General features: G+C 49.8%; 1 long non-coding RNA gene across 1 annotated transcript; it reads right to left on the reverse strand.

Annotated features, from left to right (window-relative positions):
• Positions 1–925: 925 nt before the first annotated feature.
• Positions 926–12,293, reverse strand: LOC311607519. Its single transcript, XR_014782626.1, has 3 exons — positions 11,076–12,293; positions 4,082–4,190; positions 926–3,923 (listed from the first exon to the last, which is right to left on the reverse strand). It is a non-coding gene; the product is annotated as an uncharacterized lncRNA (long non-coding RNA).
• Positions 12,294–15,126: the final 2,833 nt, after the last annotated feature.

The raw sequence follows: 15,126 nt of genomic DNA on the forward strand, positions 1-15,126 counted from the left end.
ACAGGTAGGCAAAGATACTGGCCTGAGAGAGCCAACACAGCCGACCACGGTGGAAATGGACGGCAGACCTGGAAGTAGCAGAGGCTCAGGACACCACGCTGTCTGCTAGGGTCTCTAATGTCTGCTCATCTGGATCTTTGCTACCTGGGCTTTGGCCTGTTCAGCTGAACTTCTTTGAGACCTACACCAAGGAGCAGGCAGGGGTCAGGGCTTGTATCCTGCAAACACCTAGTGTTCTCCCAAATCCAGTATGTTCCACAGCAAAAAGAGTCCTGCCGGGTGTTCCTGAAAGGGCTTAGACAGATGCTCCAGAACCTAGCTCCACTGTGGGAAATCGCACCCCTTAGTCTTGACTCTGAATCTCGGTGGGACCCGCTGCGTGGGGGCTTTCTCTCCATCCCCTCCATCTTTCCAGGGCTCCTTCGTCCTCCACTCCCCTCTTAGCCACCTCAAGGTGTATCTTCTGCATGGTAAATTCAAGGCCTCTCCTGACTGCAAAGTAAGTATCTGACACATAGCAGGTGTTAGCTAGCATTCTGCTTCAGTCGCCTGTCTATGATGTCATTGCTTACCTGCCCCGGGGGCGTGGCCATGCCCAGGACTATATAAAAGGACAAACCCCCCTGTGGCCTCCCTCTCTCTGCCCCTCTCTCCTCTATCTCTCCCCCCCTCTCTGGGGTACCTCTCCTCCTTCTCCCCCTTTTCCTCCCCCCCACTATGCTCATTTAATAAACTCTACAACGTAATGTCTGCTGCCTGGTATCTCTTATTATCTTATACCTTATATCTTTATTTTTAATCATAAAAGCAGGTACCCATTAGCTTACAAATAGAACTAAATGAGATAAGATACCCAGTCCAAAAGGTCTAAAAATTGTGTGGCTTACTGCTTTATATATAACCCACCAATATGCTACACTCATGACTGCCGAAGGCCGTTCATTATTCTGTTAAATAACACACCACAATTTTCAAGCAATATTAAATTATTCACAGATCAGCATTGGGTGATGTCTAAAGGAACCCCAAAGACGAAGCATCAATAGTAACGATGGGAAATTCTTGCTGCCTCTGTTTTCCCCTAAGCTTCAAATTGAGTGAGTATCTTATCGTATATAACAAACCTAAATGGAACTATTATTTTGGTAATCAGGAAAGGAATTTCTCCCAGAAAGATGGAGAAGACCACAGTAATTATGCACGTGGTTGGCAATCATTAAGGAAGTGTGAGCCAAGAAAGAGCCCCTACAGGGCGTGCGTATCTCACCACAGTGCTAACTAACAAGGGGCCTTGGTACACATGAGAGCGCGCACAGCAAGGTCTATTTCACACCCGAGCAAAAGGCTCTCATATCAAGGAGAAGTCTTAAGGCACCAAGTTTTGATGCTAATGGCACCATTCAGAAGCGTTGGTACTGAGGAGGGTCATCTGCGGCCCACACCCAAAGGACTTGACCTCAGGATAACACTGCATCATGGAACATCTGGGGAAACAGGCAGGACCATCTGATGGGCTCCAAGCAGCTACTCAGAAGCAAGGCGAATGAAAATAAAAGAAGATACAGTGTCATCTCTTGTTGAAGTCAAAGGCCCACGACCTTCCCGGAAAGGGACCACAACGGTGAAATCCTTAGTATCACAAAACAGACAAGGGTTTGTACATGAGAGTAATGAACAGCTCTGAAACATTTGTGACAAAATGTGGAAATTCTGTGACAGGAAAACCAAGATGCTCAGTGACTGGGAGACCGAAACCCAGAACCCACACTCACACTAGGCCCTGTGCTGTGGCTCCTACCATGCCCCCCCCAAACTTCATCACATATAGTAAGTATACATCCATCATTTCTACATGCGTGTCATGAGAACTGAATAAGAACCCTGCATGGCAATTAATGTGCTTCCTAGAGCACGCCTGTAATCCCAGCACTCAGAAGGCAGAGGCAGGCAGATCTTTATGAGTTCAAGGCCAGCCTGGTCTACAGAGTGAGTTTCAACACAGCCAGGGTTACATAGTGAGGCTTGCCTCAATAAATAAAAATAAATAAATAAATAAATGTTCTTTCTGAGACCAAAGTAAACAGTTCTTTGGCCTGGTTAATTAAAGGTAACTACGTTCTGTTATGAATGACAACATTCGGTAATTTTCCATAGCATGAGCCCCACTGTGGCTACTTGTTAGTGGTGTTTTTAGCTCTCTGTGTTGTCCTTGTTTTTGCATTGTTTGTCTTAGAGAGCCATGTCATCAGGCCCTGAGAAAGCTTAGCACTCAAAAATGCTTCTCACAAGACATCACTTTAAAATGGCATGCAGTATCACTCAGGCGCATGCATGTTCGCCACCTGCCTCCGGTTAGGAGCTCTCATGGGTAACATTTAAAAAGTAAATAAATTTAGCATTACAGCATTACAGTTGAGTCTGCAAAATAAACTCAAGCCTCACCTGAGTGCAGGCTACATCACCCCAGGACAACTGAGACAGGGTCTGACTCTACATGGATGTGATTTGACCATGTCACCACAAGGAAATTCCAAAGAAATGGCTCCCTAGGTCAAGCCGGTTTCAGGCACACAGTAAGGGGCCATCCATCAGGACTCTCACTCAAGGCTGTCTTCTGGCCTGCATCAGATGCCCTATAAGAGCCTGCATGCTGCAACATGCCAAAGTCAGTGTGAACCACTCACTCCTGTGCTGTTTTCCAACTAGGCAGTGGTGGCACACGCCTTTAATCGCAGCACTAGGGAGGCAGAGGCAGGTGGGTTGTTGTGAGTTCGAGGCCAGCCTGGTCTACAAAGTGAATCTAGGACAGCCAAGGCTACACAGAGAAAGCCTGTCTTGAAAAACCAAAAAACAAGAAAAAACAAAGTGAGTCCAGGACTTCCAAGTCTTACACAGAGAAACCCTGTCTCGAAAAAACAAACAAAGATTTTTCAAGCAGAAATTCTATAAGAAAGAGAACCACATGACACTTCTAGCTATGAAAACGGACGTGCTGGGACTAAAGGTGTGCACCACCATGCCCGGCTTTTTGGGGTGTCTGCTTTGTATTCATCATGAATAATGAACCTGCTTTAAAGATAGGCTATTTAGACCAGAATTTAGTTTCTCTTTGAACTATCTGCAGCATTCCATACCAGCATCAAGAGGGCCTCCTTTGGCTAGTGGAAAAGAAAGTAACTGGGCTAAAGGCTTTAGTCCCTGGCTTTGCCCAGAGTCCAGTAGGTTCTCTCATGGCAGACACCAGGCGTAGCCCCTTGCACCCTGGTGGGCTCCACCCAACCCCACGAGGAACCTCGGGACTTTAGAATCAGACCAACTTTGGCCAAAAATCTGAGACACTGAACAAAAAGATCATACTAAATCTAAATCTAACAGTTCCCTGCTCTACTCTCAGGAAGGCCTCTGGGATTTCGGTGCCTCTGGCCCTCCGGCCACACCCACGCACACACTGCCCTGCTGGCCTTCCTGGGCGAGGCTAGCTTCCTCCAAACCGGACACACACACACCAGCCCCACCCCTCCCACCCCCTAGCCCGCTCCTTGTCTGCACACCCAAGCCGCCTTCTCCTAGGTCAGAAGCGAAGCGAGCCGGGTGAGCAGTGGACACAAATGGCTGTGCTCAGGCCTGGAAAGCAGCACCGGGCACCAAAGGAGGACGCCGCCGAGCCCTGCCCTCTCGCTGCAGCCTCTGCGTGGGGATGCTGACCCCTGCTGGCTGCGTGCGAGATTGCAGGGTGGCCGGCTCCAGTGGGGTGGCAGGGGTGAATGGAAGGGGTTGAGCTACCAGCCCTGCAAGCTGCCCCAGACCAGGGGCCCAGGAGGTAGTAGGTGTGGACCGCAGAAGGCTAGGACCGGACTGCGGAGCACCATCAGGGGCGCCGCTCCGTCCGGTGGCTGCTCAGGTGCTGTCAGCTTCTCTTGTTTCTAGTGAGAAAAATAAAGGAAAAAGTAAGGGATATAGAGCCCCAATGACTCTAGGACCTACTTGCACTTCCAAAGGAACCCCACCCCCACCCCCACCCTCACCCCCACCCCACCCCCAGCCCCACGGGACTATTGCCAGGAACCAGCCAACTCCAAACCTGAGCCCCTGAGGCCTTCTCACTCAGACAGATGGTTGCTGCTGACAGCAGTGGGCTGAAAATGCCCCGAGATATTCAGGCCCTAGTCCCAGGGACGCGCGGGGCTTTCCTTAAATGGCAAAAGAGACCTCGGATGTGATTAAAGGAAGGATTTTGAGGTTGGGGTGATTAGCCTAGATTATTTGGGTGGGCTCTAAGTGTAATCACGTGTGTCATCAAAGGGAGGCCGCAGTGACTGAATATTTCACCACAGGACAGAAGCCAAGCCACCGTACAGGAGGATGGGTGGGGAGGAAAGAAGGCTCACACTGATTTAGACCCAAGGAAATTAATGCCAAACTCTGATGTCCAGAACTTTAAGAGAAGAAATACGTGGTGTTTTAAGGTACTAAGTTTGTAGCTTGAAAAACAAACAAGTTTAAGTAAGTGTGAAAACCCAGGTGCAAGATGCCTAGGGTATGCATAAACTCCTCGAAAATGGGAATTTAAGTGTGAAAACCCAAGTACAGGATGCCGAGGGTATACATAAGTTTATTTAAGGCTTAGTGCCTTCTCTTCTTTTGCTCAGAGCAACCGGGCTTGTCTCTAAAACGGGGTGCCTTTCCTCGGCAGACAGGTGGCGGCTTAACCTACCCATCAGGTGCCACAGAGCCTAGAGAAAGACATTTAGTCTAAAAGGTGGAAGTGTCCATCCCCTATGGAGAGAAGGGCTGAGACAAAAGCACCTACAACAAGTGTGTAAACCCAGGTGTGCATAGACTCCTCAATGATGGGAGTTTATGTAAGTGTGTAAACCCAGGTACTAATGCCTAGGGTATGCACAAACAAAAACAGCAGCAGCATTGAACTAATTTGTAATTTTGCACTCGGTATTTAGGAGTAAGTAGTTAATGAATGAGACAGACCCCACCTCCCTCCCCAGGGAAGTTTATTGGCCACCCCCCTGAGTTTTAAAATGTAGCTGCCAAATAGACAGGGTAGCAAAGAACGCAGGCACGCATAAAAAGACCAGCCTGAGGGACAAGCAAACAAGCAAACAAAAGCCCAAAAAGCAAAACAACACAACAAAAAGCCGGCTGAGACTTCACACCCGCTGGGACAGCTATAGTCGAAGAGTCAGTGGCAAGCACTGGGGAGGACAAAGGAAATTTTTGCTCCTCAGACACTGTTAGTGGGAATGTGCAATGGGACAACCATCCTGGAAAGTAGCTTGGCACTTTCCTTAAAACCCGATCAGTCAGCAACATATTTCCAGGAATAACTCCCAGGGATCTAACAGATAGCTAAACACATGCATCCAAAACCATCTACATGAATGGACACGTTTCATACATAATAGTTATAGCCCCAAATGCCTCAAATGGCCAACAATGCACATGAAGCAATGTACGCAAGTGGAATATTATCCACAAACCAAAAGGAGCAAATTATTAATACGCTACAGAGTGTATAGACCGCAACAACGTGCCAGCTGACAGAAGCCATCTGTCGAACACTGAGTGTAATGTGATTCCGTTCTTCAGGAAATGCTAAGATGCAAACCTAACTAGGTAGGGTGCCGTACACCCAGCGCTCCAGAGGCACTCGCAGGAGCATTGTGGGTTCAAGGCCAGCCGGAGCTATCTACCAAAACTGTCACATTTTAACAGGCAAACCCACAGACACAGAGATGGGTGGTTGCTTGGGGCCAGAGATGAGGAAAGCAGATATGGAGAACACGTGCAGTGAGTGGACAGAAGGGGGGGGGACACGTGCAGTGAGTGGACAGAAGGGGGGGTCACGTGCAGTGAGTGGACAGAAGGGGGGGACACGTGCAGTGAGTGGACAGAAGGGGGGTCAGTCCAGGGTGACGACTTTTAAAACCAGGGTGTGTGATGATTACATGATACACTTACAGCAAGTAAATCTTACTGTCTAAAACTTATACTTCAATTTAAAGAATGTTCAACACAGCCCATAAGCCTTAAATTGTACTCTAAGAGTCCCCCACCCCCAAATATTTCAAACATTAAATAGAATAGGAAGCCAAACAAGATGAGTTTCAGGACAGCTGCCCAGCTCTTCTTCAGATCAACAGGGCAGAGCTTCGCCCACCAGCATCCTCCTGCCTCTGGATCTCAAGTGTCTGGGATTAGGGGACCAGGCCCCCAGGCTTGGCTCCACACTGTCCTTTAGGATCCAGAGAGCCATTGGGGACAGAATTGCGCAGTGTTCACCTCTTACCTTGGCAAGAGCCCCACCTGAATGCCAGCATACGCCTCACAGGGCCACAGTTCATGCAATTATCGCATCTGGCCTGGTGCCTGAGCCTTCTTCAAAGCAAGCCTGCGATTTCACCCCTGCCCACAATGCCTGAGTGTGGCCAGCTGGAGCGGTTCAGACACCACCTCACATTCCCCTGCCCCCAGCCTCCCCAGCCCTTGCTTTGCTAGGACATCATGGTAGGAAGGTGCTGGGCAAGGTCAGAGCTCACAGTCACAGCTGTCCCTGTCTCCCAAGGTCCTGAAACTATCTTAGATGCAGCTCCTAGGAAAAATGCCCCCTCTGCCCTCTGCAGCTATGGCCCTTGGCTATGGACAGGTGACACAAGGTGCGTAGTGTGCGCTGGGGCAGCTCAAAAAGGCAGTTACCCAGAGTGCTCCCTCTCGGAGGCGTGGGAAATCTGGAATGCAGCCAGCCCGAGAGGTAGTGAGTGATTTTCAAGGTAACTGAATGTCCCAAAGACAGACAATAGAGGCCAACTGTTTTCTCTGGTGTGGGCTAAAGCCCGCAGGCGATGAGTAGCCTGTGTCAGTGTCACTGGGTGTGAGGACACTCCTGGGCCCTCTTTCTCTTCCCTGGTTGATGGCATCCCTGCGGGGGGGAAATTAAATGCAACTGCATCCCTTTAGGCTGACGTGACCTGCTCATTAGGTAGAGAAGAGACTTTCAAAGTAAAGCTTCTTCCAGTGTCCGCTGAGGCCTGGTACCTTTCATTGAAAAGCCGGTTACATTTGGGGGCAACATTCCTTGGATTCCTTCAACAGGTAAATGCGGCCATCTGCAGAACAGGCTTCTACCTGTCACTGCAGAGGTGATGGTCCCACTTCCAGAAACTCGGGACCCTGGATAAGTTCTTTTCTTCCATCTTCTTTACAAGTTTTTCCTCCTATAAGATTCATAAAACACAGGCCCCCTGCAAGCTCTGCTGTGTGTCAGTCATCCACCTAGTTGGCTCAACCCAACAAAAATGAAGGCGTCACAGGCTGGAACCACAGCTCAGGTCTCCTGTCTCCTCCTCTCCAGCAGTCTCTCCCACAATGCCAAGTACAGGCAGAGAGCAGAATCACATGTTAAGGAGACAAATGCCTAGGTTTTTAAAAGATGTGTGGGTACATGAGTGAGTGCCTGTGTGTGCATGTGTGTGTGTGTGTTTGCTCAAGAGTGCATGCATGTAAGTGTGTCTGTGCATGCATATGTGCATGCATATGTCCTGTGCATGTGTGTGCCTGTGTGTGAGTGTGTGTATGTTTGCTCAAGCATGCATGTATGTGTGCCTGTGTGTTTGTGCATTGCATGCATGCCTGTATGTGTGCGTGTGTGTGTGTGTGTGTGTGTGTGTGTGTGTGTGTGTGTGTGAGCATGAACAATGACATATATGCATGAAAACACCATAATACATCCTATTATTTTTTGTGCTAACTTAAAACACAGTCAAGAAAAGATGTTCACTTCTTTTGACTCGCTGTCTGGCTCCAAGGTGGAGAGGCTATGTCTGGTGATGGCCTTCGTGCTGGCAGAGCCCTGAGGTGGCACAGAGCACATCAGCTCTGGAGACAGGAAGTATCTCCTCCCATCTCCCACACTGCTCTTCTGTTGCTCCCTTGCCGTGGGGATTCACGGTCAATGTGAGTTCTCAGAATAGATAAACCGCAGCATCTCTTGATTTCAAACATGTGGGAACTTGGCTCTTGCCATTTCTTTTCTTTCTTCTCTTTTCTTTTTCTTTTGTTTTGTTTTGGGTTTTTGTTTGTTTGTTTGTTTGAAGCAGGGTTTCTCTGTTAGCCCTGGTTATCCTGAAATTCACTCTGTAGACCAGGCTGGCCTTGAACTCAGAGACCAGCCTGCTTCTGCCTCCCAAGTGCTGGGATTAAAGGTGTGCGCCACACCACACTGGGCTGGTTCTGTCTCTTCTGCTTGTGTGCAGTGTTCGGGATAGAACGTGGGGCCCTGTACATGTTGTGAAGAGCTCTGCCACTGAGCTATGGCTACCCGCCCTCTGATCACCAGTAATCAGAGCAACGTGGCACTGTAAAACTCCTAGCTCCCGGGCCCTCCTTTGCGACCAGTATCTCTTAAGAACTCAGACAACCCAAGCTTTTTTTTTTTCTGATTGGCTTGACAGCTTTATTTGAATCTTGTATGTGTGTGTGTGCATGTTTACATGTCTGTGATCAGTGGTACATGTGTGTATGAAGGTGCATGTGGAGGCCACAGATTAACGTCACTCTTCACCTTATATACTGAGGCAGGGTCTCCTACTTGAATCCAAAGCTTGTCGGTTTGGCCGGTCTAGCTAGCCAGCTTGCCCGCAGGATCTCCTGTCCCTGCCTCCCAAGTGCAGGGACTGTAAACGTGTTTCCAGGATGTCTGTCACTTACACGTGTACTGCGATGGAACTCGGGTCCTCACATTTGCACAGCAAGCCCTTTCTTCATGGAGCCAGGTCCTCAGACCCTGAAACCGGAAGTCTTGTGCTCAGCGAAGCTCAACTGTCACGAAGAAGCCCCAGGCCTCTGCTGCTCCTTAGCACCTGGACTACAAGCTCGAGCAGTAAGAAGATGGGCTGGTCTACCTAGGACCCCAGCAGGGGGGCTAACCTGGGAAGCCTCTAACCCCAGCAGCCGGGAGGTCACAGATGCAGCAGCGCCTCCCGCTGCAGAGCGCCCGCGGCTCCCACGCAGGTCGCGGCTCCCACGCAGGTCGCGGCTCCCACGCAGGTCGCGGCTCCCACACAGGTCGCTGCCAGAACAGTGTTGATGTGTTTTAAAATGTGAGGCAAGGAAAAGAGATGCTCTTCAGGATGCCAAATGGCTTCACACGGTGCTGGCAAGGACCAAGGAAAAGGACCAGGGGAGGGGTGTTGCCCTCCTGCTCGTTACATGCCAGCTTCCGTGGCATGATCCCCAAACGCTCGGTGGGAATCCATGGCACACACATTTTAGCTAAACCAGAATCCATTTCCTGAGCTTCTACTGGCTCAGTAGCACCAGTACCTCCACCACACCACCAGCACCACCACCATCACCACCTACAGAACACAGGCTACAGGGTAAACGTTTGCTTTAACCCTCATAGGTTTCTCCAACCTGCTGCTTTAACCGAAGAGGATGAGGATGTCAAAAGCGAGGGAGGAGCCTCCTGCAGGGAAGAGGGAGTGCCCGGTTCTCCTTAACCTGCTGGACCCTCAGTGCCGCATGAGCCAAATATCCACAGCTAGGAGAAGGGCGCGCCAAAGCCCTTCTCCTTAGCTAAAGCCCCATCTCACAAAATTCACAAGCTATTCTCCAGTGGAGCTTACATGTGCTGCAGGCCCCAAACAAAAGCTGATCCAAGATGGCCGCTTGGCAACACACTGAGTGCCAGCAAGCAGACTCCTGCGGATGAGCAGGAAAGGAGTCGGATGAAGCTGGCATGTGCATCCCACAGACAGAGACAGACCACAAGAAAAAGTCACCAAAACCAACAATGAAGTGCTCTGAATTACCTAGGATGGTACAACCGCTGGTGGCCTCTGAGCAGGAAGAAGTGACTTTGAGCACATGAGGCAGCCTCTGCTAACTGAGGCAGGTCATCTAGGCTTAGTGAAGGGGCAGCCCAGCAAGCTCTGAGGACAGACGCCAACCCTGACTCTCTCTCTGGCCTGGCAAGAGCAAACTGTAAACACTGACAGTTTTCGGTCTGGATCTTTCCACAGTCGTGTTCAATGGAGCTTGTTCCAGCCTTCTCGGGCAGGCTCTTAGTGCCAAGCTTTTTGGTGGCCCAAGTGTTATAATATTGATAAATATAGAGGCCACGCAACAGATCTGATGTGAAGAGATTTATTGTATAAAGGCAGAGAGGGGGGGGGTAGAGGAAAATGGCTGACAGTTCTGTTTGTTTGTTTGTTTGTTTTTCGAGACAGGCCCTCCCTGTGTTAGCCTTGGCTATCCTGGACTCCCTTTGTAGACCAGGCTGGCCTCGAACTCACAGGTATCCACCTGCCTCTGCCTCCTGAGCACTGGGATTAAAGGCGTGCACCACCACGCCCTGCTGGCGGTTCTTTTATCCTGGCCGCAGTGGCAGTTGATGATATCAGCGGTTGCTAAGCAACTCAGACGCAGGCTATCCAGACTGCCCATATACTAACACCAGGCACAGGAGGCAGCACTGTGGATTTGAACCTTGTGTTCTGGCCTTGGATCTCTGGTGTTGGGACGGGGAGGCGGGGATTACGTATGGCCCCACCCAGCAGCAGCCTAGTAGGGCTCCTCTGAAAGTTAAGTAAAATGAAGGTTACCGTGTCTAACATGCAGCAAAAGAGTTCAACTTGACTCAAGCATCACTCACCTCGCTCTAGGGACCTGAATCCCATCAGGAGATGCACTTCATGGTGGGACTAGGAAACATTTGATTTCCTTAGTGACCTTTTGTCAATCCCCCTGTCCATGCCACCCTCCTCCCAGTTTTATGTAGAAGATGGCCGGCCACGGGATAGGCGCCACCCTTCTCTTCACCCCAGTGACTTAAGGATTCCCCCAAAGAAGCTCAACAGACACTGGCATGCAGACTGTGGTTGGAGGACAGCCTCCCCTTAGGGGTCGGTACATCAGGGATACTCACTCCTAGTCGCCCCCGCCTCCCTGGGGACCCCTACCCAGAGCCCGTACAGACTAAGGGTCTGGATTACTTAATTTTACCTAGTCATGACCGGCCACCTGGAAGAAACAAAGGAGGGAGGGTTATTTTTACTCACCGCCTCAGAGGTTCTGTGTTTTGGGGTCCATCGTAAGGGGACACCATGGGTAGCACCAACGTGTGGTCTGTGGAGCAGGAGGCAGAGAGAAGGAAACACAGTCGGGGTCCTGTGTACCAGCGTAACCGTTAAAGGCGCCCTCTAGTGGTGCCTTTCCGCAGCTAGCCTGTGAAGGACTGCTGCAGTCCTACCCTCTTTTCTCGGCCTTTCTGCCACGCACCGTGCCTCCGCAGCAGTCAGCCTTCTATATGAGGTATTGGGTTTAATCCCTATTCCCACAGGAACCAGCTCATAGGACATGGTACGAGGCACTCTTATCTTTCCATTATTTTTGGTCCTATTTGAGCCCTTCCTCCTCCATGAGCCTAGAGTGGAGCGCTGAGAGCTCCCGGGGACCGTGTTTTCAGGTAGGAGAACTCCAAGTAAAGCAAAGGCTCAGGGATGTGTGAGATGGTGAGGAGCGTACAGAGGAATTCCAGGACGGGAACTTGCTCTGTCTAAAGGGATCTTGCCTCCTCAGGCTCCACCGCTCTGAAAATGATGCCACTCTTCTGTTATGCCAAGGTCAAGGTCACGTCTCTCCTGGTCTTCTCTGCGGCGTACAGAGGACATCTAGTGCCGCTTGTGTCCAGAGCTCTCGAGCCCTTTGCCTGTGACCATGGTGTCTCTGAGCGCTCCATCCTGGCATCACGCTGGCTGCAGAATTCACGGTTTCTCCCTGGGCGTGTGAAATCCCCTCCTACCCACATTTTCTGCACTTCCGTACAGAATTCCATCCTTGATTTCTGGCTTCCCCATGCTATCCTCTTCTAATCTACAAGTGACCCGCCGACTCGCACAGTGTTTCAGAGGTTGGTAAACAGAGGATCTCCATCAGCACTGGGCCAGGACCGTATGATGAAGTCAATACTGCAGACGCCTAAGTCAACTGTCTTAACACACTGATTTATTTGTTGTCAGGTAATAATTTATAGCTGGGGTGTACTAGTCTGTACCTGTAATCTCAGCTCTCAGGAGCCAAAGACAGGAAGAATGTGGTTTAGAAGCCAGCCTGAGCTACAAGGCGAGTTCAAAGCTGGGCTGAGGTATATAACGTGCTGCCTCAGCAGCCCAGATTTGATGGTTGGTTGATGTTGATAGTATCTAAAATGACCTGAGTGATGAGCCTCTGGGCATGCCTGAGATTATATTATCTACGGAAGGAAGGACATGCCCACTACGGACGGAAGGACATGCCCACTACGGACAGCTCCACTCCCTAGGCTGCGACCTTAGGCTGTATAGGTGTAAAGTGAGCTGAGTGCCAAAACGCATCCACTGTTCTCTGCTTCCTGACTATGAATGCAAAGTGACAACAGCCTCGAGTTCCCGCTGCGATGGACTGAGCCCTTGAACTGTGAGCAGAACAAACCTTTCTCCTTTTTAAGCTGCTTCTGTCAGGGTATTCTATCTCAATAACGGAAAAAAAAAACTAAGAAAGTGGTAGAGCATACATGGTGTAAAAATATAACTTTAAAAAAAACTTATGTAATTTTGACCCTATCACCTTAAAGTTTTCTTTAGCTTTTCATTAACATTAATATAGTTATTCATTAATAATAATACTTTATTGACTTCAGCATTAATTATCAATTTGAGGTATTTTATTTGGCAATATGTTCAGTAAATAAAACTTTTAAAGAGCTAAGGGTTAAGCATTTTCACACTTTCTCTCTTGAGAAAAGTGCACACACAAGGTTGGTGTAACTGGTGGCTCCAATGCGATACTAGCTAGGACCTTGGTCTCACAGGTAAGGTCCACACAGGTGCCCATGTCAACAGACATTGTCAAAGATACCCATGCGGTGGTTTGAAAGAAAATGGTCTCTATAGTATAGTTGGGAATGGCACCATTAGGAGGTGTGGCCTTGTTGGAGTGGGTGTGGCCTTGTTGGAGTGGGTGTGGCCTTGTTGGAGGAAGTACTTCTCATTTCATTTCCTGCTACCGCAGATCTGTATGTAGAACTCTCAGCTCTTTCTCCAGCACTGTATCTGCCTGCACACTGCCATGCTTCCCAGCTTGATAGCATACTTTTAGGAGTGAAAAGGGGCGGGGTGGTCCTCAACCCCCAGTGATTGGCAGCAATGCTTGGGCCAGGATACACAAAGCACACTTGCATCTGTGAAATGCTGCGGCTATTTGCACTCCCACATCTGCACCCGAGAATCCTTCACTAAGCCGTGCCAACACTGCCGGTCCTAGACCACGCTGTTTTCCCCAACACTCGCCCTCCAGCAAGTGAAAACACAGGGGCAGAGGTCATAGGGCAGAGGTCATGGGGCAGAAGTCTTGGGGCAGAGGTCATGGAGACCCTTGCTAGAGGTTGGCACATTAATAATTCTCTCCCTGGCTGCCCATGTTCTGACTGGGAGTCCGTGTGCTGAGGCTGCTGGTCCTGTGCGTCAGGCTGGATTCAGGTCAAAGCAGTCCATAACAGTCTTCCTTGCTTACACACAGGCCCAGGCCTTGCCTAGAAGAATGCTGATCCACAGGGCTGGAGAGATGGCTCAGAGGTTAAGAGCACTTGCATCTCTTCCAGAGGTCCTGAGTTCAATTCCCAGCAACCACATGGTGGCTCACTACTGTCTGTAATGTGATCTAACGCCCTATTCTGGCCAGCACGAGCACTGTATACATAATAAATAAATCTTAACCAAAAAAGAAAGAAAAAGAAAAAAGAACCCTCCACACTGCCTCTCCCCAGGCTCAGGCAACAACACAAGTCACATGACAGCATCAGTCAGGACAAGTTCCTTGTTTCAAAAAGCCAAGAGCAGGAACACACAGCTGCTCCAGCTGAGTTTGTCCAACACTGAAGGTTACAAGGAACAAGCTGTCCTTTCTCTTCCAATGACTTCCTTATGGATGGAACATCCCAGCTTCTCCTGAAAGGAACACACCCAAATAAGGAAGCTGCTGCAGTTGCAAAACAGGAAAGGGTTCGTCCACAGGGACAGCGTGACTTAACACCCGAGAAGGATTTTCTGGATTTGCTTACTTTCTTTCTTTTTCTTTTTCTTTTTCTTTTTTTCCCGTATCATACTGTTACTATTAGTTTAGCAGAGGTCATTTGAGTTTGCCTTTCCAAATGCTGTCTGGAAAAAGTCGGGTCACCACGCTCAACTGCTCAGGACCGAGCTGGGCGTTGTGGATGCAGAAGCAGCTCTCAGATTTCTTGTAGCCGGTTTTCCTGACCTTCCGCGGCTGGTAACCTGCTAAGACCAGTCCCCTCATCTAGCCAGAGGCCACTCAGGAAACGCTTGGCTCGCACCCCTGGAGTCCTGTGCCAAACAGGCGCGATAGCGATCTGGCTCCGAGCAATTCCAGCTGTGCGCAGCGCGCTTCCTGGCCGCAGAAGCTGAGCCACCGGGGAAAATGGCTCCGCTCTGCCTGCAGCCCGCCCCCGTGTGGCGCTCTAGGTGACGCTTGGGAAGCAAGCCTGCAGAGCATGTCTGTTGACAGCAAACAGAACGAGAGAGACCTAGAGCAGTCTGGCAGCAACAGGAGGGACTGGCCGCTAACTAGATTTCTACGTAGGATTATATTTTGAAAGAGTTGTTTCAAAAAAAATTTTTTTTAACTTGGCTGGCCTAGTGAGGTATTCAGATGATGATCTGGGGCCTTCCTCGATTGTAAACAAAGGCAGGCTAGCAGAACCGGCACTTGGAGCAGATGGCAGGCCAATAATTGGGGCAAAGAGAATGCTCAGTGAGGTCCACTGGAGGGCTCACACCCAAAGGTGGTGTCAGGGGGTGGTAGGCCAAAGGTACTGGATCTAGAATGACTTCCCACATGCTCCGCTAAGGTGTTTGGTTATTTTTTTTTTTTAAAAAGGCTTAGGAGCTGGGAGTGCTGGTGCAGGCCTGTAACCCCCGCACTCAAAAGGCAGACAAGGCCGGTGGATCGCTGTGAGTTCGAGGCCAGCCTTGTCTACAAAGTGAGTCCATGGCAGCCAAGGATATACAGAGAAACCTTGTCTTGAAAAACCAAAAACGGAGAAGAAGAAGAAGA

Source organism: Acomys minous, assembly GCF_964271855.1.
Source record: "Acomys minous genome assembly, chromosome: 10".
Taxonomy (NCBI): Eukaryota; Metazoa; Chordata; class Mammalia; order Rodentia; family Muridae; genus Acomys; species Acomys minous.